The sequence below is a fragment of the Teleopsis dalmanni genome, chromosome 1 (assembly GCF_002237135.1).
Source record: "Teleopsis dalmanni isolate 2A chromosome 1, ASM223713v2, whole genome shotgun sequence".
Classification (NCBI taxonomy): Eukaryota; Metazoa; Arthropoda; class Insecta; order Diptera; family Diopsidae; genus Teleopsis; species Teleopsis dalmanni.
The window spans coordinates 28,212,546-28,239,894 of record NC_051846.1 but is presented as its reverse complement, the minus strand read 5'-3'; the positions used below and the strand labels follow the sequence as shown (position 1 = coordinate 28,239,894).

General features: G+C 27.8%; 1 protein-coding gene across 2 annotated transcripts in view; it reads left to right on the top strand.

Annotated features, from left to right (window-relative positions):
• The window catches only part of LOC119668769 (phosphatase and actin regulator 1), a 413,254-nt gene that overhangs the window by 302,709 nt on the left and 83,196 nt on the right, over window positions 1-27,349 (top strand). The window lies entirely within an intron of this gene.

Sequence of the window (27,349 nt, the reverse complement as noted above, 5' to 3'; positions counted from 1 at the left end):
AACTGATTCCATTTTTTATCGTAGTATTATTTGTTTTTATCTCTTTATTTTTATATTTAATTATGCGTCTCATCTTCACTGCTTCTAGTAGTCTAATTTTAATAATTAAATAGGTAAAATATATCTAAAAGTGCATTGTTTGACATTAAAGAAAATAAAAAGGTTGAAATAAAATTAATAAAAAAAATTAATAGAAAAAAATATTATTTGAATTGACATCGTCACCATTTGAAATTTAGTAATATAACAATTTTTTCTTCTTTAATAAACCCTAACTCAAGTAGCTCTTTCAACAGCCTTTAAGTGCTTCTGCAAACTCTTCACAATATTGAAAGTATACTCTATGACTCAATACACAATGTTGAAATATTGATTACTTTTTTACTGGTAGTACTTCATTGTTTCCACTAACTTTTGTGATATTACATATTGCAGAAAATAATGTGCTTGAGTATGAGTTAAACACAAAATCATACATGACAAAATAATAAAAAAATATTAACGTTCAAAGTATTAAAAACAAATAATTTAAAATATATAAACAATATTCCGAAAAACCTACTAAAAAAATACTAAAAGTTGTTTTATAAAAAGCCTTAAAATAAAATAAAAAAAGTTCTAAAATACTGAGGAAAACTCTTTTCGAGAACGGTAAAAACTACTAGAAACTGATATCGGAAAACCTCACACAATTCGAAAGGAATATTAATTGATTAAAACATTTTTGAATAAGAAATACGTGGATCAGGTAAACCTTCGGATGGAAGCCATTTATAAGAAGAGTACATGCAAACACTATGAACCCATAGGCGATATAGGTATGTGGATATGTCTAACAAATAGATTTACGTTTAAATCTAACCTAACCTTAAACAAATTTTTTAAGGAAAATTTTTATAAAATGCAGTCTTTTTAAAACTGTAACCATTACCTTACTCTTGCACTTCTTAAATACACTAGACATTAAAAACAATAATAAAAAATATATTTTCGATAAAGAAAACATTACTTATCCACATCTACTCGCATTCACTTTGATTGCTTTTATATCGGCTTATAGTGCAAACAATATGACATTGTCTACTAAAGTACAAGATACACAATACACTTATGCAGCAGGCATACTTATGCACATAAAGTACCTTTTTATCCCTTTAAACTGCCACACCTTCCCCAGTAGAATATAAAAGTCCATCAACTATATAAGCACAGAGCATACGTTCACTTCCTATGTATACTTCTTCACCTTAATTTAACTTTAGTACAATATCCACATTCGACCGTTTCCTGTGCTCGTGTGCTTGTACGCTCATTACAATTGATGGCATATGGGCGGGCGTCATACTCAAACGTATCTGCATATCGTCCCTTTCAATTAAATCCATCATCTATCCAACCAGACGCACTTGAATGCAATCGCAAGCAAATAATTCACAATTGAGTATAACAATTTACGTTGATAAGGTGGTACAATGATGATGACGATGACGATGGAACAATACAGGTTCGATGCAATGAAGCTGAATATGCACAGTAAAATGCAATTTGCATACATTGTTGTAGAGTAAAAATAAAAAGTTATAATTATTATAATAATTATAATAACAGAAACAAAATTACATAGGTGCAGTTGTGTAAAGTATGGAGAATAAACAGAAGGATATATGAGTCTACTGAAGTAGATCCAACGTATAATTGTAAATTTAACTGAAATATTCACTATAATTATGTACAATATAATGTTGCAAAATAGTATAGAAATAGCAATAAGCCATTATCATGATAACAATAATAATCGTGTTAACGATTTTAGTAATTATAAAGTTAGCACTTCTGAAACGAATGGAAAAAGCTTCGTTAATATATCATCCGGATTTATCATTTTATCTCGAAGCATTTTAGATACACTGACGTTGACACTAAGTAAACTAAATACACTAAGTACAGACTGATAATACAGAGATTAATGTAGAAACTAAACTAATACAGAAATTAATAACTAATATTAGAAACTAATAATACAGTAGGAATTCTTTTAATGGAATAAGGAAAACCCTAACTGAGTTGTACATTTTTTCCACTTACAACGCAATATAAAGACTGGAATAACATTGCAAACAATTATAATTTTTAATTAGTTATTTATTTATAACTATAGTTAGTTTTTCAATAAATAAATAATAAAAAAATTTTATTAAAAATGCTATTTCTATACCGGAAACTCCAAACAGAACCCAGAATATAGGTATGCTGAAAAGGTATACGATCCATACCTGTGCTAAAAGACTCAAATTAAAATAACTCATCCCATAGGTAAAAACAGGATAATAACTTCTATGTTTTTGAAGGAGACCCGGACATCGTAGTCGGGAACCCATGGCTACGATAAACATCGTATATATAGGTAAAAAATATGATAAAAACCCGCAGTGAGAGAATGGTCTTTGTAAAAAAATATCTATCCCCAGAAGAATGTTGTACAGAGAGAATTAGAAAAAAAAAGTTATGGAGAATAACTTATAAAATATAATGTAATAGCATAATTAGCAATATTATTATCATAATGACTAGGTGCAGAGGACTACATAAGTTTTCTATTGTCCACTATAAAAATTAAGTTATTCATTTACATACGAATGTTGTTTATACATTTAATCTGAAAAAACACATCCAATGAATTACATAACAACAGTTATTTTTACAGGTTTTTACCGGTATTTAAACTAATTGAACATCTTCGATAGTTTCGTTTTAGACCATAAATTATAAGAGGCAGAAAGTCCGACCCCAAGGTAAATAAATCTTCTTTTGTTGCTCAGTTTTAAGAGTTCAGTGGGAATGTTTATATATGTTAAAGCATGCATTTTACGAAGGCGACGAATACTGACCTACTTTGTTGAAAATTACCCTGGGGTTTGCAATACCTTATCAGAAATCCATTAAAAATTTTGACAACTCTCGCTACACTTAGTACAAGGCGTTTTTTTAAAACTGCTTTGGATAGGTTGCTGATTCTCATAACCAATCTTTAATCTTCGCAATATATACACTAATTTTTAAATATGAATTTCTATAAGTATCTGCGGATTTTCACTATGTTACCTCTGGCCAAAGTAAATAATGACTCAGAGGAAAGGAAAGGAAATAATGTGTTCTTCACTTGGTGCGCTAGTCAGATCTTTCATTTTATCCATGCTTTTTATATCCCAGAATTTACTTTATTTAGATAGAGCTCTATGCCCCACTAGTGGAAACGGATACTAGAAAGAAGAAAACTTCATTTAGAAATGATAGGGAGTTCAGCAATATAACTCAAAAATCTTTAACAGCGTTGAGTGCCAGTAAGACTGTCTACCTGTCAGACATCATATAATATAATAATATGTCAATCTATGCAATTTGTATATAATAATAACTTATATATTGAAAATTTTAGAGTATCATAATAGGTTAAGTCGAATCTTTGTAAGTTCTTAGTTTATAATTAATATGTAAATTTAATTAAAATAAATACTTGAATTAAAGATGACTAACTGCTACTGCGTAGTAATTTTTATGAAACTTTTTGGTAAAATCGTAAAAAGACTGCAACCATATCTAAAAATCGATGTACCTAAACTCACTACTCTGCTTTTACAGTCATTCTGCTATTAGTTAATAATATTAAAAACATAAAATATACTTGTAAACAAGTTCGTGGTCAGAGTCTGTTACATTAGCACACTTGCAACATAAATCTTAATTTTTATACCTGCAATTTTGTGTATCTACAGCTATATTAGTCAGTTAATTCGTGTTTTTAACGCAATATAAATATATGTTAATGTACTTTATATATGCAGACATATGTGTGTAAACAAATTATTTAAAAAAAATTTAAAATTTTTTTCACTTCAAATTAATACATAATTTTTGCTGGTGTATATTTAAAATGATTACAATTTAATTGTTTTGGCATTGGGTCAAAAAAGTTTATTGGCATCGAAGCTGTATGTGACTTCTGTAGTAGTCATAAAAAATTAATTTATGAAATAAAAATTGAGAACAATATACATTTGAAGTAAGGTATTGTGTTGTGTTCAATTGTAATTCAATATTTAGCTTTTAACCATTTTGAAGATTTTTTTTAATTTTTATTACATATTTTATTAACAAAAAAATAAATCTAAATATTTTTACTTTCCTTCAGCAGATCATATAGATTTATGTTACATATATGTGATAGAACGAAAAAGTAATGTGTAATTAACGGCGTTCATGCTAATGCTTATGATCATAAAAATTCTTAATAATGCTGAGATATGCATAGGAACAAAGACTTATTTAAAGGTCAATGATAATTAAATTTAGACTGACAATCTAGTTCACCGACACATATATTTGCCAATAGATAGCAACCGATTAAACACTGGCAGGCTACAACTTTCTTTGTAACTTAAACATATTGAATAGAATAGCTAGCGACTGTTGCTTATACTAAAAATAGATAGCATTAATGTAAATCCATTCATAAATTATTGTATAATAAAAAATAAATGATTTCATTTCAATATATCAATGGAGAATGTCCCCTTAAATTGTTATTGCTTGTTATAATAAATATGCTGCAGAAAACCATTATTATGATGTTTATAATAATCGATATCGATTACAAAATAAACCCATTTTAGTGGAACTATTCCATATCAAAATACGATATGGCTTTCAGTTGTTTTAGCGAATTTTCTTTAAAGGCCGCAATCGACTAGAAATGCTTTCACACAGTGATTATTTTAGCTCCAAGAACAGTAAATTGTCATACGAACTATGTGAGATATGTGAGAACTATGTTATGTGAGATGATATGTAAATATTATTTAATTTAATAATTAGTATCTGCAAACGGATCGAAGGTATGTTTTAAAGCATCAAGTAGTATTTGAGAGAAGACTTGAAATAGTCTGTTGTATATCTAATGGAATAGCACGCTCTGTCTCATAATACCTTGAGAAAGCAGTATAAGCAGTATTTTGAAGCAAACTTGAAGTACTCCATCGCATGTCTGACTGATTTGTAGATATTTTTTAAAAATTGGAAATGTATGTACAAATTTCAAGCTCGTTACAGCATATCTACCTGATATGTGTTATTTTGTAGATAATAGAGTTTTAAAATTGAATTTTTAAAAAAAAGAATTTTTTGAAAAAAAAAAAATGTTAGGAAAGAACAAAATAATTTTTACTCTTAGATCAAAGATATCACATTAAATCTATGTTATATCTAAGCGATTCAAAATACCTATTTAACTGAAGTATCTTCATCCATCTTTACAACCTTACCAAGACTGCAAAAGCGCTATTGACGTTAATTATTAAGTTATTAACAACAAGTTGTCGTCGTTGAGCATCCAAAATCTTATGAAGATGTTTTCTTTCGAACACTTTGAGGTTTGCTTCATCATAATATGCTAGCGTCTATTCTTTCGTAGTGTACGAAAGCATACTTAGACTGAGCTTTATTGGTCGATTTTAGTCGCGAAAGGCATTTCTCTGCCGTCTTAGAAATTCACGGGCGCCATTTTGTCAACCCAGACGTTAGAATATTAGAATTAAACTCAACATCATGGATGTTTAAGAAGATTACTTTTAAATACCTATGTTAAGGATGTCGGCTAAGATCATTAGTTTATGTACTTTCATAGTGGAATGTACTATATTGTTGTTAGATGAAATCCTTTTCGACTTTGAAAGTATATTTGTCAATACACATTTCAGTCTTGTAATCGATATATCATATACTTTTATCGTATCCGATTTTTAATACTCTATTATTTCCTCTTTTATTCTTTTTCTTTTTATAATTTTTGGATTATACATCTCTATTTTTCTTGTCCTTTTTAATTTATTTTTTTTTATTTTTCCTTGTTTCTTTTTTCTAAACTCTTTTCTGCAGTCTTCTTCTCTATTTAAATATATGTTAAATATTTAGTTCATTTTGCAACATATCTCAAGACCAATATTTTAATAAAAATTCTATATTCTCTTTAAAGAGTGTGTACAACTGTTCAACAAATTTTTCACACTACTTAATGTGCCTATTAACCTTATAACCTTAAAATAAGACAAAGACAAAGAATGCAGTTTGTGACACATAGCCGTAGGCTTTCATCAAGTTAGCATCCATTTTTCCAAACAAAAAGATGCAAATGATGTGCATTGCTGTGAAGAGTGAAGAATTTAGCTCAACTGCATAGCTAAGGAAAAAACTGCATTTTTAAAATTGCGTTCAAATTGAGATACAGCAAAAAATTCGCGTTTACCCAAGTTCGAAAAATTAAGGCCGAAAAGCACAACTTGTGAACAGCAAAAACATGGCATATACCTGCGCTATTAGGGTTAATGATGGTTGCTTTGAGTGCTGCATGGGAGCACAAAGTTCAAAAATTATTTTAAAAAACGAGGAATGCATGCTTTAGCAAAGAAAAAAACAAAAACAAATAACGCCCATGGTACTCGTCCCGACAGATTGATTCCACTGAAGTCACACTGATGTACCTCGTACATGATCGTCTCAATTAATTTCCAAAGCAGGAAAAAATATTATTTTTGAACGTAAGTTCATTAGCCCAAAAAAATTCATAACAAGCTCAGCAAAAAAGAAAAGGAAAATATAAAATGAAACCTAAAAACAGACTGAACAGAATTTCGCTTCTGGGTAAATAAAAAATATCTCAAAACCTTGAAATGTTCAAAATATAGTTTAGTGAAAAATTTAATTAATAGCTAAAATGTTGTTCAGATACATTTTGCTGTTTGTATTTTGTTTTTAGTTTGAGATATTTTTGTTTGTTGGTAAAATTAAAAATATAACACAAGTTCCCTTTCAGCTATTTTGGTAATTTTTTATGAACTATTTGTGAAACATCTGCAGCCAATTATGGTAAAATATACAAAACTTATTGATACAAAAGAAAAAAAATTCGAAAATAAATAAATCAGAACTTTGTAGCAAGAGAAACTGTGGAAGTCAAATGAGCTACCAAATCTGAAGGAAATAAATTAATGATTGAGTTGACTTGGCGGATTGAATACAAATAATTGAAACTGCAATTCAATGTTGGTATGAAAAAAAAATTCAAAAATTTGGTCAAAATTTTCTTCTTTTATGCGAATAAAATCGGTGGCTTCAAAGAACAAGCAGACTGGAAAATTATAGAAAGTAAATAAGGAAACAAAACTGAACTGTTTACTACAATAAGTAAAGTTTCATTATTTCAATGAACGTTCAACAATTACTTATTTTATTATAAAAGAAAAAATTAATGTAGATAATGGTAACAACAATAAACTAATTCCCCACCTTTTAAGACTTTTTTCTTTTGGATTACAGTTGTATTAAGTTGGTGCGTCGGAGAAAGATTGGCAGTTAGAATGAATTAGAAAAAATAATGGCTTGCAGAGAGCGGAACACTGAGGCAATGATTGATGTTTTGTGTTAATCACTGACTCTAACTAAACAGAAGACACTACGGATCTGTTTAGATGACATCCAAAATGCCAGCTGTTGATGATATTCTAACTTCGGATAAGGATAGAAACTCCAGATCTAGCAGTCTTCTCCTAAACCAGATTAAAATTGGATAAGTGGAACAAAATGTGACTAGAGGTCTCGTTATTTTCAAACAGAAACAACAGTATATTATTTTAAACAGACTCAATTCGGTGAGATAACAACTCAGCCCATATTACACGTCAAAACTATGGACTTGTTGCTACCATATAAATTCTTGTATCACCAGACAGCCAATAAAACACCTGTGTTTGTTTGCCAGTTAATGTAGCATATCAATCAGAAGTATATCAGAATTTTGGAAAAAAAAAACTTCCAAGAAGTATATACAGACAAATAGGGCGTCTTTAAATCTTTAAATAAAGCTGACTCGTGCACCGACCTCTATGGCGTGAACTTCTGCTTGAAATATACTGACATATACACCCAGCACGATCGGCAGTCGTGATCAATTAAGGTTGACAGTGTCTTGATGCTGTGATTAAACCAAAATTACGCGCGAATAATGATTGTATTTTAGTTTCATTTGGCGTGGAATTGCATATTTACACCAGGTGCTGTGACATAAAGATTAGTAGAATTATGATGAGCCTCGCTTCTTACCAAGGGGGAGGTTATGCCAAACACATAAACTCAATTGGTGCCATCGGAAATTCCTTGAAATTTCCAATGAAGCGTTTATCGGCGCATTATCTTGATACGTGTGTTTTGTAAGACACCGCAGTCTTGAGCTTTCAAGGCAGGTACCATGCTAAACAACACTGAATTCTGTCAATATATTTTATAGAGAATGTCTAGTTTTATCTGCATTTCGCCATACTCTTATTTCAATTTATTTACATTCTTTTTCTTGATTATCTGTAAGATTAGTTATATTTCTTTGCATCCATACTCATTTGAATTTTTACTAATACTTACAAAAGTAGCTTGAAAACGTGATAGAAGCATGAAATTTGTTTTGTGAATCATATGAAACGTAAATCCACTGACTTCTTGAATATTTAGTATTGAAAATTAAATATTAAGTGGATTAATCGCACTTAGTGAACCCCTATCTATTTTTTATATTATATCTTACATTACCTAAGTTCTGCTCTTATAAGCATATCTCTGTTTTTGCAATTTACCGTAGTTTTGCAATTAAGTTTCATCAAATTAGTTTAAATCCAGTTCAATTTAACACACTTCATTAAACTATCAAATGTTACTGAAGCATAAATTACTCGTAAATTCCTAATTTTGTTATTATGTTAAGTCTACAAAACAAAAATTATACCAAAGATTAAATTCAACAAATATATTACACAATTATTTGAAATGAATAAGATAGGAAATGAACAAAAGTGAAATATAATTTCATTTTAAATTAAAATTATTAAGAGCACAGATATTTAATCACAAATGAAGTCGTTATATTGAAACCATTAAGATTATCAAAAACTGAAAAAAATGCACTATAATGCAGTTGATGTGCGGAACAATGCATTTGCTTTGTGCATTTGCAGCAGCTGCCAACGCCTTAAATCATAACAACATTGCAACAGAAGTAGCAGCAACAACAGCAGAAACAGCAGCAACAGCAGCTCCGACACCAAACAACAGAAGCACTTAAAATGTCTGCTTAAGTCCACGCAATTGTGGAAGTTGAAAGATATAAATTCTCTATTAAACAGAAAAGTTGCCATCGAAATTGTGTGAGCAGCAGAAAAATGAAATTCATTTACTTGCCGTTACTGTTACTGACATCTCAAGTAGTAATGGATAAATAATAGTGCAGTACAAAAGATTTTGTTGACTGTAAAATGAACTATTATGAAATTGTGTTTTTTTTTTGTTTTTTTTTTCATTTTATAATTTTGTAATTGCAGGAAAACTACAAAATGTTGCATTAAAATAATTTATTTTTCAGTGCTAATAAAAAATAAGTATATATATATATATGAAAAACTAACACACCTGGTTTTGACAAAAGAAACTAACGAACATGATCAAAATAACATACCTCACTTTAATAAGAAAATCTTATCCAAGTGAATAAGCAAAATGAAATAGCTACATATCCAATTTTAATAGAAATTTAAAATCACTTATTATAAATTAACATTCCTGTTTTTAAAAGACAAAGATAAGTGCAATAAAAACTGTTATTCATTATTTTAGTTATAGTGAATTTGTAGCCAGAGATTTATGTAAGAAAAGCTGCTTAAAAATTTTTAGTTATAGTGAATTTCTAGCTAAACTTCAACAGAAATAATTTTTTGCAGAAAAACTTAAATAATAATCCAAATATTTCATATCTGATTTTAATAAGAAAAAACCTATCAAATTATATAAACCTTTTATATTCAGATTGTATGATAGTTTTTGACAAATTTTGTTAACATAATTTTACAAAATTAGAATAAAATCATAAAAATATCTGATATGTTAAATTAAAAATAAGTAATTTTAATGGCAAATTAATATAACATAAGTATATTTAATGAAATGAAATATTGAATAAAAATATTGAATTTTTTGACTAATTTTTAGATCGCTAAATCTGGATTCAATCTAGATTTACTCTTTTTTAAATTTCTTTGCCTAATCGAACATTCTTAGAGCAATCTAACATTTTTGAGCTACAAGTTGCTTAAAGTCAGGCTCTCCGAAGACTCATCAAAGTGCTTTGGTACATCCGCACAAATGACATGCTAAGAGACCTTAGAATAGACGCGATCAAAAAATACATAAGGGACAGAGCCCAGAAGTTATATGCGAAAACTGACAGGCTATCCTACTTAGCACTATCTAATCTTAGAGTACGCACGGGAAGGTAAGCAGATCTTATATCAATCACTGAATAATCATGAAGCTTATAAAGAATATGTAATTTAGTCAATGAGATGGGTGGGACCCTGTAGTGCCCCCAGCTATCAAAGAGTAAGAGTGCCCAGTCAACATGCATACATAATACATACATACATACATATATTAAATCAAATTACCATTTACTCTAGCAAAATATCAAGAATGTTATAAATTAGTCTTGAGTTTTATACAACTTGTCCCAGACTTACCAATCGAAAATTTTATTGCAGTAAAAATGCATTAAAAATGCAACTCGATTGAAAAAATGTTCCAAGTTTACTAATCGAAAACGCCAATAAAGAACATGCAAATAACAAGCTGATATACCTAGTTTTGGTTAAAAAACTCAATCAAATAATATGTGATTATAGTTGTCTTTGTAGCGCATAGAACCTTTCTTATCGGTTCAAAATGTATTATATTATAGGAATAAACAGTGATGAATTATTTGAAATATTTAACTACAAATGATAAAAAATTTTAATAGGAAATAATATACTCATTGATAACAAATTAACATACCTGTTTTTGACAGAAAAACATCAAACTTATCAAAATATTTCATAACAAACTATTATTTGATGACATAGTAAAATTACAAAAAACTTATCAGAATAATGAAAAGTTCTTATCTTGAAGTGAAAATATCATAATTTATAACAGTATAACATACCTGTTTTAATAGAATAAATATGGAATTGAAGAAACTATTTCAATTGTGTGTTTGTAGTAATATGAATTTTGTTCTTAAAACTATTATTCTAGTTTTACTACTTCGAAAGCCACTTTATACGTTCTTTATGTTTTTCTCAGGACATAAGCATTGAATTAGTTTTGTGTACATTCAGCTAACAATAAATTGTAAGTTAATTTTTAATAAATCACTGCAAGGAGTAGTGGCGCCTCTGTAACCTTAACAGCGTATAGCTGTGGACATCTATAATAGATACACACCATTTAACTCAGTACTTGCTAACGTATATTGCCTACTCTCTTTACTCATTTTAATTGTTTTATAATGATGATATATGTTTGAATTATGGAACTATAAATATTTAATCCCAGTAGATAGTGTTGTAAGTATAGTAAAGATGGCACAAAAAATACTTATAAAAATTTAATTTTAAAAAATTACTTTTGAGAATCAGATACTGTTATCGAAATCCTTACAACAACTTCTGAAGCTACATAAATTGAATAAAGTGATTGAGATAGTTCATATTATTTGATTATCTTATAGACAAACCAAATCAATTATAACAAGAGCCTAACGGTAACGTAGAGGACATGAAGTCTAGGTATGTAAAGTCTGTCATAAATACATCTTCAAACCAAATTTAATTTCTACAAACTATCAAATTCAGAATTATACTACTGTATAGAATATTATCTATGACAACTTTATTGAGCATTGTATATTAATTCTTTACAGAAACAGTTGGTTTTGAATTCCCTTACTGACTCTCTTTGTCTCTCTTTGTCTCATTTTGTTTCTATGTTTCCATAATTTTCTTTTTCACTCTTTCTCTTTTTTAGGCTTTCTCTCTCTCTCTCTCTCTCTCTTACACACATTTCGTTACACCTTCTCTCTTTTACTTTTTTTTTCAAGCAATAACACTCATCACGCATTTTGTTGGAACTCGATTTTCCTTCTCTTTCCCACTTTCTTCTTATCACAACCAACACTCATTATGCATTTCTTTGTAATTTCATTTTTGACTTCTATTCTCGTTTCTTCTTTCTTTCTTTCTTATTTTCTTTTTTCTCTCTCTCTCTCTTAGAAACGCGAAATTTTGTAAAAACATTTTATATTTTGCAACACTTAAGGTTTTTTTTTAAAGATTAATTTTATCGACGCGACATACTTAAAAAAATAAGTTTAATTTATAATAAGCCATATTTTATTTCTAATCTTTAATAAAAAATAAGACTTACATTTATCCAAAGTTGATATATATCTGAATTTGTGTCAACAGACTGCATCTTTTATAAATATTCTCGGCTTAAAAGAAATGAAAAAGGTAGCCTGTGTAAACATTAGCTTAACTGATAGTGCTCCAACAATATCTTTTTATTGTAATCCTTTCAGTTTTCTCTTAACAGTATTTTTATGAACCCAGGTATGACATACGTGTAGGAAAATGATTTAAATAAAAAGAAAATACTTATAAAAGGAAGCAAATATGTGCACAGAAAATAACCGCATGCTTTACTTATAAATGGGATAAAAACCTGTACAAATATTATTTTTACATAATGGAAAGATGTTATCCAGTAACCCACAGAAGCAGGATGTTAAACGGAAAGTCATCCATGAACATTTGGCTTGAACAAAACAGGAGTTACTCCTAAATATGGACAGTGTTTTTCATAAAAAAAATGATAAAATTTAACTTAACAATGATATCGCTCTATCAATGTTGTTTGCAATAAAAAATCAAAAAATTATAACAAGAAATTTATTTAAAATCAATATACCATATATAAATAGTTTTGGCTTAAATGAATTTTTATTTTATATAGCTGCAAAAATATACGTATCTTGAAATAAAAATATAATTTAGCAAATCTAATTTGTGTTTAAGAACATTTTCTCATTACATGGATGTATATATTTTTTATCTGCACAATACCTATATACACAGAATATTAAATACCAGAGGGAAGTAATCTTGGATAAACAAAATATATCATATAGAAGAGGGGATCCATTTTCTATACATATTAAGATACGATTTACGTTATTTAAAGAAACCATTACTGATATATGAGTTAGTAATAGTTGAATATTGAGATTGTAGACCCTTATTACCGAAACCCTCTAAGCCTATGAATATTGAAAATGGACCCCCTTGCGTATATGATTTGATATAAAAATTATGTATATAAATATATTTATATAAAACAAATAATATATATATATATATATATATATATATATATATATATATATGTAAAATATATATACATAAAAAAATATATATATAAAAAAAATATATATAAACGTACATCAAGCTTCAGTACTCATGATGCTGTATCAAAATTTAAACTGATATGAATAAATATGACAATTGCTCCAAATAACAATAACACATTAAATTTGTGTTAATACATCAAAATCCTATGTCAGAGATTAAGAAAAGGAGACGCAAATAGACAGAGAAATAGGCATACGGACACAAACATACAAAAAGACAAAGACAAACATACAGACACAAATATGCAGACAGATAAACATACAAAGATACGAATATAGCCAGTTCTAAGCTTCTTATCAAACTCAACAACAAAATATACACTTTTTAGAGTTCTTTATAAATAGTATTAATACGAAACGTTGTCAATCTTACTTAAGTAATAAAATAAGTAATGAAAAATAAATATATGTTTTGTAAGTTTTAACATTTATGTAGATCTGGGCTTTCTCTATATAGATATAGTATGTGAAATTTAAGCATTGTGTTCACAATCGCGCAACAGCCGGTACTGCGTTTAGAAGAGTCCTATGGTACCAATTTCACTATTGATTATACAAAACCCTTTAAAGTTTTGATAAAAAAAATCCAGAACTAAATCTAGAGAAGAGCTCTTACTCTGTTCTGGTGACAGAAATTCCTTATGAAACAAGTTTCTTCTGTGCGTTATTAAAGTTGACCAGTCACAAAGAATATGCATGGTAGTTTCCTCATCTTCGAGGCATAATCTGCATTTCGAATTAGCAGAGAATCGGTGTTTATAAAGGTGATATTTTAGACTCTAATGTCCTGTAATGAAATCTGTTATCAAGCTACAACGACCTTTTTGAGAATTTAGGAATGTTTCTGTAGAAGTACGGTTTGATCAATGTTTTGCTTTGTCTAAGTTCTGAAAAGTCTTGCCAGTACACCAGCCGTAAATGATTCTCCCTTTCCTTGATTATTTGTTTTGAACGGGCCCAGTTTAACCCACAATAAACCATACAAGTATCAGCAACTTTAACTGATTGAAAATTTTTTGTTGATAAATAAAATAAAAAGTTTTCATTAATAGAATAAGTTATAGCGAAAAGAAGATAATGACAAAATTGCCATATTTTTAATAAACACACAATGCTATTATCTCCAATTTTATATTTTATTGAAAGTCAAATGTTCGTAGTCTAATCAACCTGAGGTCTTTACATCCCATGAATTTTTAAAACATTATAGTTTAGCTCAGTGGTTCAATATTGAATAGATGTTTTATTTAGTCTGATTATTTTATAAAACAATAATGAGAGTGTTTTTGTATTGCATACTTCAGTTTAAGCCATGTTTTAATAAATGATCTTTAAATAATATGATAATAAATAATAGACAAAAATGTACCTACTAACATATAAAAAATCTCGCATAACAATAGTTCTAATAAAATATCAAGTTTTTTAATACTGTCAGTATAGCTTTGCTATGTACTATTAAAATATACATTTTAAAGTATGTCTCGAGAAAAAAAATGTTTAGTAGATGTAACGATATTTTTCGTCTGACATTTACATACACCTTATAAAATATATCAAATCGTTAAAAAAAAATTCTTTTTATTTTGGCATTTACATATGGGTCATTCTTTTACAAATCGGACACCTTTTTGACCTCATGATCTCCGATTTGGTTGAAATTATGAGCTCCTCTCATGAAATAAGAAGAACCTTATCTCAGAAAAAGAGATTTTTTTCTAGGAGATATGGACCTATGGGGTTTTGAGAATTTGCCTACGGGTCTTTTTATTTAATGAAAGTAGCTCATAAAAAAAATTTCAGTCAGTTTCTGCCAAAATCCGTCCGGTTTCTAAAAGAATGACTCATATACTTGATAACATATTGCACATTGTTAAAAAAAATTATTATTATCATTTATTAACCTGATTAAGTAATATATTTAGACAAACTAAACTAAGTTCACATACACAGGCAAAAAATGCCAGCTAACAGCACCAAATAAAAATGTAAAAAAATACAAAAGCAAATCATAGTTCATTAGGAATTCAAAAATCGGAGAGAAATACGAAATCAAATTTACGTCCACCAAAAATACGAAAACTAGAAAATCTGTAGATTAATATATTTTATGTTAATTTTTTATAGTAATTTTTTAATAAGTCATTCCTTATGCTTGATTATATATTTCACTGTATCTTTTATGTGCAATTTATGTTCGAGATTTTACTTAAATGAAATTGAAATATAACGGTTACACTTTTTTAAACTTATTTCTCCTTTCTTCAATTTTAAATTTGTTAAGCTATTAGCCTTTTGAACTTCAATTAACAATAAAATTTTTTTATATAAAATCTCATAAGAAAATCTCAAAAGAAGTTAAATCATATTGATCGACCCAATTGTGGTTATAATTAATCGGCAAAGTATATTCGTATATATTATTTATACTACACCAACAAATAATAAGATGCAAATATACTCGTAAATATAAAATAGTTTATTTTTAAACCGCAGACAAAAAAAGATATTGAGATGCAGTAACGAAATTCAATTGAAAATATCTATTGTAATATTTCTTATGACTAAATTAAGACGAAAGCATGGAGAGGAATTGCTACTTATGAGCAGTATCTGCATGCAAATAAAATCTTATAAATTTATTTTACAAAATGAAAGAAAGAAATATTAATTTATTGGAAGAAAATTGAAAAATAATTGGAGAATTATGATTAATTATAATCTTTCGGTGCAAAGTGTGAACAACTTTTATTGCAGTTCAACTTCAGCTCAACTGAAGAAAATTATTTTAGTTTGACTTTGATCATTTGAAGTTTGTAAATTTGCTTTCTAATTGGCAAAGCTTTCGAAATAAATTATTTTTATATTTTATTTATTTTTAATTTTCATTAATTGATGAAAGATTATTTCGTTAATTGGAGAAAACACATGAAAGCAAATTGTTGGCAATTTTATAAATTAGTAAGGCAATCTCATGGCAACTACGTCGTTTATAACTGAGAATGAACTGAACTCAAGAGTTTATTAATTTTAAAGTTTGCTTCTTATTTAATTAAAATTTTTATTTAATTTTTTTCACAAAAATATTTAATTACATTAAATTAACTATTTAATGCTTGATGAATTAAATTACAAGCATTTTAAGAAATTATTTAGCACATTATAATAAATTTGCTTAAACACAAATTTCTATATTTGAGCATATGTTTATAATATATTAAGTGTAAGGTTTGGATAATCTGACTGGCTTTAAGCCATTCATGGACTGATTGATCCATAGTAATAGCAGATAGAGCAATATCTCTATGATGCACAAAAACCATCATGTCAACTTTTAGTGAATCTAAAGAATCTTAAGCTATTCTTAGACTGGTTGATCCATAGTGATAGTAGATTTTGCAACATGTCTAAAAAGAACAAAATCTAGTTGAATTCTTGTGAATCTAAAGACTATTTGAGCACAATTTCTGAGAAGTCCGTCAACTTCCCGAACTGTAGAGCTGTCAAACATATAAAGTGTGTTCGTGACAACACAAGACATAAACGTTAGAGTTGTTACAAGGTTTTTTGCTCTCAGGTCTCTTCGTTTTCTTCATTAGGTATTATTATTCTTATCTTGTATGCGAGTGTCACTAATAGACCATAGACCATCAACAAAGCATTAATAGTTTTGCAATTTTTATACAAAAATTATAATTTGAATAATTATAAAAAGTATAAAAGTCTACTAAAAATGTTTTCCTTAAAACAAAAATTATTGAATATTTAAACTGAAAAATGAATTTACTTATCTACAAACTCAGAATCATTTTATCAAACGCTTTAGCAATTTGACAGTAGGTGGCAGTAAAACTTGTCAATGATTTCATCAAATAAAATTGATTTTATGAAAAAATATCTCAATATATAGAATAAAATTAAAAATATAGAAGATACAATGCAGTAACGTAACAAAAAACTTACAAGCATCAGACAGTGTTTTTTAAGATAACAAAAATATTTAAAAAAAATTATATAAAGAAATTGTGAATGCGAATAGAAAAAAGGCGTCTTTAAAGGTTGTTGGCACGGTCATAAACCTCGTGCAAAATAAGGGCAAAAACATAATAAAATAAAATGTGTACAAAAAGAAATAATGTTACTATGGGTGAAGATGGTTATACTAAAATATGTATAAATAATATGTAAGAAATGAACAAAAAAAAATTTTATAAGGCTTCAAAATTTAAATTTTTGGGTGGTAACTTTAAGTGGTAAATTATTAAAGCAGTACGCCCCAAAATATTAAATCACATTTAATACATGTATTGTATCTAAATATAAAAACACGAAAGAACTGTGAAAAAAGTTTTAATGAGTAAATAGGTGGATTTATATATATATAAAAATTACCATTAATTAATATTACTAAGAAAAGAAGGAAGAATTAAAATCTATATTAGAATTACTTAAAACGATAATGACAAAAGAAAAGAGGAGGAATGATATAGCCTTACAATTTAAAATTATCTAAGAAGCTAACTAATAAGAAATTATAAATTAGATATGTATATATTTGTTACAGTCTTCTTCTATTATCCAGTGCAGCATAATGCCTCCAGTTATAATTGCCTAAAAAGATTATGAAGAAGCAGTTTAAGAGAAGCTGATATACATTATGTGTATATTTTAACGCGGTAAAACGCGGTAGAGGACGTACGCATCTTCGGTGGAAGGACCAGGTGACCAACGATTTGGGGTGCTCGGTACTACCAACTGGCGCCATAAAACAACTAATCGGGCTGACTGGCGGAGGCTACTCGACGCGGCCAAGGACGACCCACGTCTGTAATGGCCAACTAAATAACTAAGTATATTTTAAACATACCAATAAACCAATAATACCAATAATAATTCTAACAAGAATTATGGTTTCTCTTCACTTTTTTATTCTAGGAAACTCTGAGGAAATGCTTGAAGAGACGCATTCATTAGAATTATAGGAAAGATTTTTATATTAACCATATTATCTAAGCATGATGATCTCTTAACTTTACTCAATAAACTTGAACAATCATATTATTTGAGCAGTGTCACATGGTAATTGTGTTTAAAGTGTTCATTGCAATCATAGTATCTCAGCCTGGTAGCAGTCTGTAAAATTAGCCAATAACTTTAATCACAAAGTTCATTGGTTGTTGGCCGCTACGTCATAACTTTAAACAAAGTCTTTATACAATGATGTTATTTAAAGGAGTGTCAAGTTGTAATTGTTTTAGTTTTCATTACAGCCATAGTATCTAAGCATAGTTGAGTCTAAACTTTTCCCAATTACTTTGAGCATAAACTTGTTTGGTTGTTGTTATTGTTCATAACTATACACCATCAATGCTGCAGCAGATTTTCTAAAGGGTCTCAGTACTCGTCCCCATAAGACAAATGAATATAATTTGCGTTGTGACTTTAGCATTGTGGACTTTTGAACAGTTGCAATTCTATGTGAGTTCTACATTTCCACATTTGGTGCGAAGAGAATGTTAGATTTTTTATTTTCAAAAGGGTGAGTGCTTTCTCCAATCCACATTCCTCGCAAGAGCTCTAGTATAGAAGAGTAAAGACTAAATCTATCCTGCCGAATTTAGATAATTTAATGAGTCTTTCGTTTCCACCGATAAAAGGTCTGATAAAGTATCAAAGAAGTATCTTCCTAAGAACCTATATCTTCTGGACGCCAAAGCCGGGCATTCACAGAGAAAATGCAATTTGGATTTTTTTCCTGTGAGTTTCCACAACTTCTGCAGTGCGGATTATGAGAAATGCACAGTTTCTCTGCGTGGGTTACTACATACCAATGATCAGAAAGAACTGCAGTAAGCCTTGCAGTGTTCACGCGGTTGTTTTGATGAGTTCCGAGGACAGATTTTTATTATTTCAAGTCTTAAAACTAATATATTATCTATATCTTGCAACCCAACACAAAGAAATATTTTAATTACAATATAGACTTAAAAGAATTTTTCTCAACAATTTGATTAGACAAAATTTTTTCAACATATAAAAACAAAAAATGTCTTTACCTTTGGTTCTATGCAAAGTAAATGTGTTTTAATAATTTTAATTTGTTGTAAGATTTACAATAAATCATATAACCAATAAGACTACTACGTTGTGTAGTGTAACCAAAAAACCCATATTACCTGCACTAAAACTAGTTTCAGTTTCTTAAAGTAAACAGCAGGGCATCTTTTGAGCTATGAAAAGATAAAATTTTATTACTGAGAAGAAGAAAAAAATATATCAAAAACCGCAAACCACAAGAATTCGAAGTGAGACAAAATTATGCGAAAGCGCGTGTAAAAAACTGGTTGTGACAAAAATTATGTAGACTCACCCCGTTATAGTACTGGATGGAGCATAAAGTACCCACGTACCTACACACAACTTTATACTCCACCACAATGACGATGATTTAGAAATACATATTAGCGAAAATATATAGATAAATAAAAAATTATTAATAATAATTGAAAAATAAACAAAAATTAAAAAAGTATAAAAACGTGCTAGTTATAAATGTTATTTATGCAATATAAACATATATATATATAAATATTAGTAAACATAATAGTAGTTATTTTAGATACATTGTAAGCGAAAACTTACTCATAGACTTAACTTTGCATAATTATTTCTTTAATAGTTTTGTTTTGCTCAAAATGGATTTATTTATTTATTAATTTTATGCAAATAGTTTGAGATTTACACAAAAACAATAAATGTAAACAACCTTTCTAGATACATACTCAAGTACCCACATACATATGTATACCAAATATTCGCACAGTTTAGATAAAAGATACAAAAAGTATTTATGAATGTCTTACGATTACTCATTTCACTATTGAAATAGCGCTGAGAGCGAATGCATGGTGAATATGTTTTGCGCCATTTACACTTTTTTCTAGCATGCGAGAAAATATTTGCTTTGAATAATATTTGAAATTGAGATAAGATATTTTTTGTTTAATAATTTTTGTTTACCGTAGAAATTCATAAAATACTAAGCAAAGATAAGTTTTCTTCCATACGTGCAGTCTATAAAATCGAAAGTGTATGACAAATGATGGCTTTGAAATTTAAAGACCATAACAAAAAAATACAGACAAATTAATTAAATAAAAAAACATTCACTAATCAGCAACGAAAACAGTAATTAAAGCTAACAAAAGAAAACAAAAATAAAAGAATTTTGATAACAAATTTATGAGTTTATGAGGACTTATTTAATGTCACACTTGCCCCAGAGACTTAATTACAAAGTGGCAGTTGCCAGTAATTTGACCACAAAAAAAGCAACTCAAGTCAACAAAATAACTAACTTAAATACACTAAGTCAAAAAATAGTGAAAAATTATTAAAAAAAAAAACATTCAAAAAAATTTTGAAAAAAATTTAAAAAAATAGTAAAATAAAAAAACTGAAAAAAAATATTAAATGAAAAAAATAATAAAAAAAAATAGTACACAAAAAAAAAAATTTAATAAAAAGTTGTCAAAGCTCCCAATATAATTATGCCTTGCGGACAGACTGAAACTGAGTTTCTATTTGGAATATCTTTAGCCGTACACGTCTGTCTTATGAATGCGATGCGAGACCCACAATTAAAAGTAATTAGTCTAGACATTTGTAGCTGAGGTAGGTAGCAAATGAGTACAAAACTTTTTACATTTCAAAAATACTTAAGCACTTAACGTCAGCTGAGCTTATAACTGTAAGCTGAACTATTGTACAATGAATTTCAGATAGAAAAAGAGTTCAATGAAAATTTATTTAAAAAATTTGTTATGAATGAACTTTTTTTGAGCGGCTTGCTTTTTTATGTTTTATTAACGATTTTTAAATAAAAAAAAAATAAATATTTAATAAAATGACTTTGAAACTGAATTAGGAGCACGCGCGTGAGTCACGTTCACATTAATTGAAACTTAAAGGCAATTAATTAATTTTACTTAATTTATTGGCAAAATAAACGAATGAGTCAGGTTTTGCAGAAAAAAAAACAAAAAAAATTATATAAAAAAGACAAAAAAAATATAAAAAATTACAAAAGAAAAACAAAAAGCAAACAAAAAAATAAAAAAACAGGAAAAAAATAAAAAACAAACAAAAAAATATATAAAATAATTAAAAAAAAATTTTAAAAAAATTTAAAAAAATTTGAAAAAATTAAAAAAAGAAGAAAAAAATAAGAAAAGGAATAAATGAAAAAATCAAAAAAAAAAAACAAAAAATTAAAAAATTACAAAATAAAAAAATATAAAAAACAAATTAAGCTTAAATTAGTTTAAAGATAATTAATTTGGCTGAAATCAGTTTAAAAGTAATTAATTAAGTTGTTAATAATTTAAAAATAATTAATCACACCAAGAATCACTAAAAAATGAAATTTATTAATATTGTTCTTAATTGTATATTAAAAAAAGAGATACTTTTAAAGAAGTTGCCAAGATACTGTAGAAGTGAAGTTTAAGTACAAACCAATGAATAAAGGGCGCAATTTGAATTTCCGTACCATTTTTGTTATCAAGTACTACTACAATGACTTCGCTTTAATACTCGTAGTTATGTCTTAAACACAAACTATAAAATATAATTTGAAATAAAAAAACTAAAAATTTTTGCATATATAGCTTGGTTAAAAACGTGCTAAGTGGATAGAATCATCATTATAAGAATCAAAAAGTTTTTACTTTGTTGTTGTTCCTTTATTAGTGTTCGAACCCTTCTAGTTTTCTTTTCGTTAGTTACGCGTTACATTCAACAAAAGAAATTCACCATTCGACAAAAGAAGTCTTTACGTTTTTACGAAAAATGTGCTTAGTGGATCCTTAGAATCATCGTTAAAAGAATCAAAATGTACGTCTCAATAAGTCAACCAGAATTCTTCAAGTGAAACGTTTCATAGTTTGAGAGACATGTAAGGATATCTATAGCACTATTAACTTTTATGGTATAAATATGTCCAAGATCATATAAAAAAAGATTCAAATTTCAGACATGATCGTTCCATCACAGTTCAATCTATATTGAAAACTATAAAGGAATGCACATAATAATTAAATTAAGAGAAAATAGAAACATAAACCTATTCCACATAAAATAACCAAGAGTATATTTCCCTCTTGCTATACATGGTAAGGTGCAATCTTTGTTTAAAGAATAAATTTTTTAAATTTTTTTAAGAAAATGCCTTTATGTTTCATAATGCACTTATGTATGTATGTTTCAGAAATGCTTAGAAGTTAATTTAAGAAATTAAGTGTTCACGGAAACACCCTGAAATAATTATTAAATATAGATTCTATATGATGAAATTGAAGCTTGAATGTAGTTAATATATAGAGCTCTTATATTATTAAGTATCAGTACTTGTTTTGTAATTTTTAGTAAGTACATATTTATAAAAAAATATATGTTAATTTTGTATAGTTATAGACAGATAAGCTTTGAGAATGTGAGAAATATTCTTTACATGGCGTAATGAATACTTGATCGATAAGATAAAGCTTTACTGATAAATACAAACTATAAAAAAAGTTTTAACAAATATTTAAAAAAAATATTTATTATAAGTTTTCATAAAAACAATGATAAATATATGTACGGAAATATTTAATTGTATAACTAGTACAATTAAATGTGTTATGAAACGAAGAAAAATAAGATCGGAACTCTTAAATGGATCTATAAAATAATGTATTTTGTTAATAAAGGTTTTTAATAAATTATCAAATAGTTTTAAGCCCCTTGTTCAATCATGAACATGAATTTATATATTTAATTATTATAGTTTATTATTATAAATCCATTATCACCTTCTTAGAAATAGTAACATTTTTGAGCATCCGTATCTAAATTATTAAAATAAAATATATTCATAAAAACAATAGGAGGAAAATCCCTAGTCTTGGGACTTCCGTCCTTTTTTAACCTTTTTTTACAAACAATAACAAAATGTAATACAGTCTACTAAAAACATATTATTTTAACCTTGATGTAGAAATTAGTCTTAAGATAATTTTGTATAAAAACATAACATTGTTTTAAATAAAATCGGTAACTAAAAAATACTCAAACAGTGTACTTCACTAATATAAAAGTACACCCCTTAACGTTCGTTTTTATCTGAGTACTTTTGTAAGTGTTTGTATAATCTTGAAAGCAAGTTGAGAACTGTTATTATTCCAATTATATTACTTATTATCGAATAAGTAATATTTAATCAATAAATACAATTACTATAATATAAAATGATTATGCTTTTGCTTACTAACATTTATGGTGACATAGTAACTATCAAATATATAGTACATTTTAATTAAAGTGACTATCCTACGATTCCTACTATTGTCATAAGAATGAAATCTGTTAAATATATGACATGAAATATTATGAAATTATGAACAATCCCAGCACATTAATCTTATTTTATCTTCTATTATTTATGTGCCCAAAAAGTACCCAAAAATCGGGTCTGGGCGAGGTCCAAAGATCAATATAACAAACAAAAACCTTATACCACTTAAAGACTGAAAAATCAAAGCACTTTAAAATCATCTGTTATTATTGCACTACTAACAGATGTGATGTGAAAAAACAGAGGCTAACGTGTTGGCCCATCACATTATATAGGCAGGCAGCCGTTACCACGCGGGCCTGTTATTCATTATGAAATACTACTTCAGGCAGACTTTTATTATTTCCTTATATATCTCTCTGACTATGCAACTGAAGTGACAAGTTGCATTTAACATAAAAAACAGCAACAATTGGGAAGATGGTGCTGTAGTAAGTCACAACATAATGACGGACATATATATACTCGTATGACACTATTATGATGATGAATCGTTCATGTGTTTTATTGAGCTTGCAGTATATTAAACATTAGTGGAGTCTTCGGATGTAAATTAGTTTAGAATTGTTGATAACATTTAAACTATTAATACAATATATTAGGTTTTACCTTATGATGACTGCAATATATATATTCAAAAAATGATTATTTGAAAGGTTTCTATAACTTTATGTATATCTTTCATTTATTGTATAGATAATAAGAAAAAAAAACTGGTGTATAATTATATATGACAAGCTGACTTAAACAAATTATTTGATAAAATTTAACATAACACGAACATTTTATAAAAAACAAATTTTTTGTTTATGAAACAAGCTCTACAATCTTAATATTTATATATGAAATTTGCATAAAAATTAATTTCACTTCTAGAATCAATAAATGAAGTAAGGAAACGTATGTGAACATGTGAATAAACAACTAATAAAAAAAAACTAAACATTGAATGACCCTATAAAATATATAGGACGGATATCAAATAAATTTACTAAAATAACTGACAAATGCTTTGAAAATAGCGTATTAACGTCACGCCATGACGTATGACATCTGTCATGTAGATTTAAGCATAATATATGTCAACGGAAAATACCAGAATTCTTCTCAAACTTTGTGAAAAATTGTTTTAAATAAGAAAATCGATATGTTTTCTGTCAATTGATGCTGAAAAACTAAGCTAAGCAAACCGAAAAAAAATCTACTAAAAGACAAAATAAACCAGTAAAGTTGCAGTGGATATAAAAAACAAAAAATTTGAAAGATTATAGTGGATATTGGCAAAAAATTTTGTTAAAGAAAGTAGTAAAGCAATCGCTTTTATGAGGATTATGGATGGTGGTTAGTTGAAATAATATTTTAATTAAACTTATAAGCAATAAGGTCATCACTTTAGGTATTTATTTGAAATTTCCCGCATATTTATTTAAATTATAAAAATTAGTATTTAATACATAGGCTATCAAAAATGGAATTCATGATACTCACTACTATTGATAACCACAAATAAATTGTACTTAAATTTAATTGCTGCCACTGCTACTGCAACTGACCTGACAAACCTAAAAAGCAGATACCGCATTTCACACACAATTATAGTAAAATATTTAAACAATTTTGCTGTTGCGGCAAAAAAAAAATAAAACTCAAATGCAATTAATTTGACTAATAAAAGTAATAATTAATCCGGATAACACATTTTATGAAAACCGCGGAATGCAGCAGAACAACAGACAAAACTAATTAAAATAAGTGTATATTCATCAAGCCAATTTGGCTGAACTATTTCAAAAGCCTAAACATATGCAATGAAAAAAATAAATGTGAAAATGTTCGTGCAGAGGGGCACAAATAGTAATTAAACGTACATTGAACAGAACAGGAATTTTGTGTTTGTATATAAATATGAATAAATAAATAAAATTGTTAAAATTGTTGAAACATTTACGCCTAAAAACTGCAATAATATTTTTACATAAAAATGTAAAACAACTTTTTTATATAACATATTCTTAAAATTTAAATTATGACAAGTACTTAATCATTTGTTACTTCACTCACAACTTATTAGTTTCATGAACTTAATGGTAGTGGAATTCAACAACCCTGTTTGCTGTGAGCACACATATTTCTTAATGATTACTTTCCTTGGAGAATTGAAATCACAAGTAAAAACTCACACATTTCAAGTAGTTCAGTTGCTTTAGAAAAGTCAACTTGGTAAATGGGAATGCTTAAGTATTTTAAGGAACATGCATTATTCCACAAAACGCATTCTTGCATTAAATAACCACAAAAAGGATACTTGACACTTGCTACAGCATGACTGAAAGAAAGAACAAAATCATGCAATAATCTTTTCTACACGAAAAAGGAAGAAATATTAAAATCACTCAGAAAACTCTAAAAAAGAAGAAAGGAAAATGCGGAAGTATGTCTATGCATACAATAATTAATAGTTTTAAAGTTTTGCTAAGAAAGAAGAAAGAAAATATGAAAATGAGATAAGGATAAACATTATTTTAATAAGGATAAGGATGCGGAAATAAGCCGATTATTTAATAGAAATGACAAAAACTAATGACAGTACTTTTGATAACTTTTTCATGTCTTAACTATTGTACAAGAAAACGTATTAATACTTCTTATACTGTACATAATTCTCAACTTTTACTAGGGAAATAAAAATTTTTTTTATAACAAATTATAATCAAATGAACGTATTTTTGTTATTGAATGACAAAAAAGTTTTATAATTAAAACAAAATAAAAAACAGCTATATGAAATACTATAAACTGATATCATAATTATGCCCATGTCATTCCATAATGCGCCTAAATATATGCAAATAAAAAGTAAGTTAAACTCTGCCAAAAAGTGACTCCACCAAGCACTTTGAAAATGAGTAAATTTAACAAACAGAAAAAATTGCTGTAAACTTACATACAGATGTCGCAATCAAGGTAAACTGGCATATATTATGTGACAATATAGAAAAGTATTTCAAACTCCTGCGGTTGTACTTTGAGTAATATATTTCTCTAGTACGAAATTTGTTTCCCCAGACATTGATTTTTTATGTGGCGGCAAGACAGACAAGGCAAGACAGAGAAGTAGAAAAAGTTTATGTTAAATAAAATTTACTGCTAACAAACAAACCAGAAAACTTAAAGCCGCGCCGTTTTGACTTGGTTTCGATTAGAGCTGTATAAATTGTAGTGAAGTACTATGGCATACTGCCAAATAAAACTAAAATTCATAGCCAAATCGAATCACAGTTAAGTTAAAATAAAAGCGAAATCAAATATTGTAAAATAAAATAAAAACAAGTTGGAAAGCTTTTGGCACCAAAGGACTCAAGTTGTATAGTATTTCTTTACAACATTGATTTTTTTCAACATCAAACTAAGCAAACGAAAGTGATAAACCAAGTACTCGTATATTCCAGACCAACAGACAATGGACAGACGAGTACCAAGAGACAAAAGTCAACCTCAAATGATATCCTTAAAAACAAATTTTCTATAACTTGTGTTGTAATAGAGACAATTTCAAAGCAGAAGCGAAGAAGTTTACC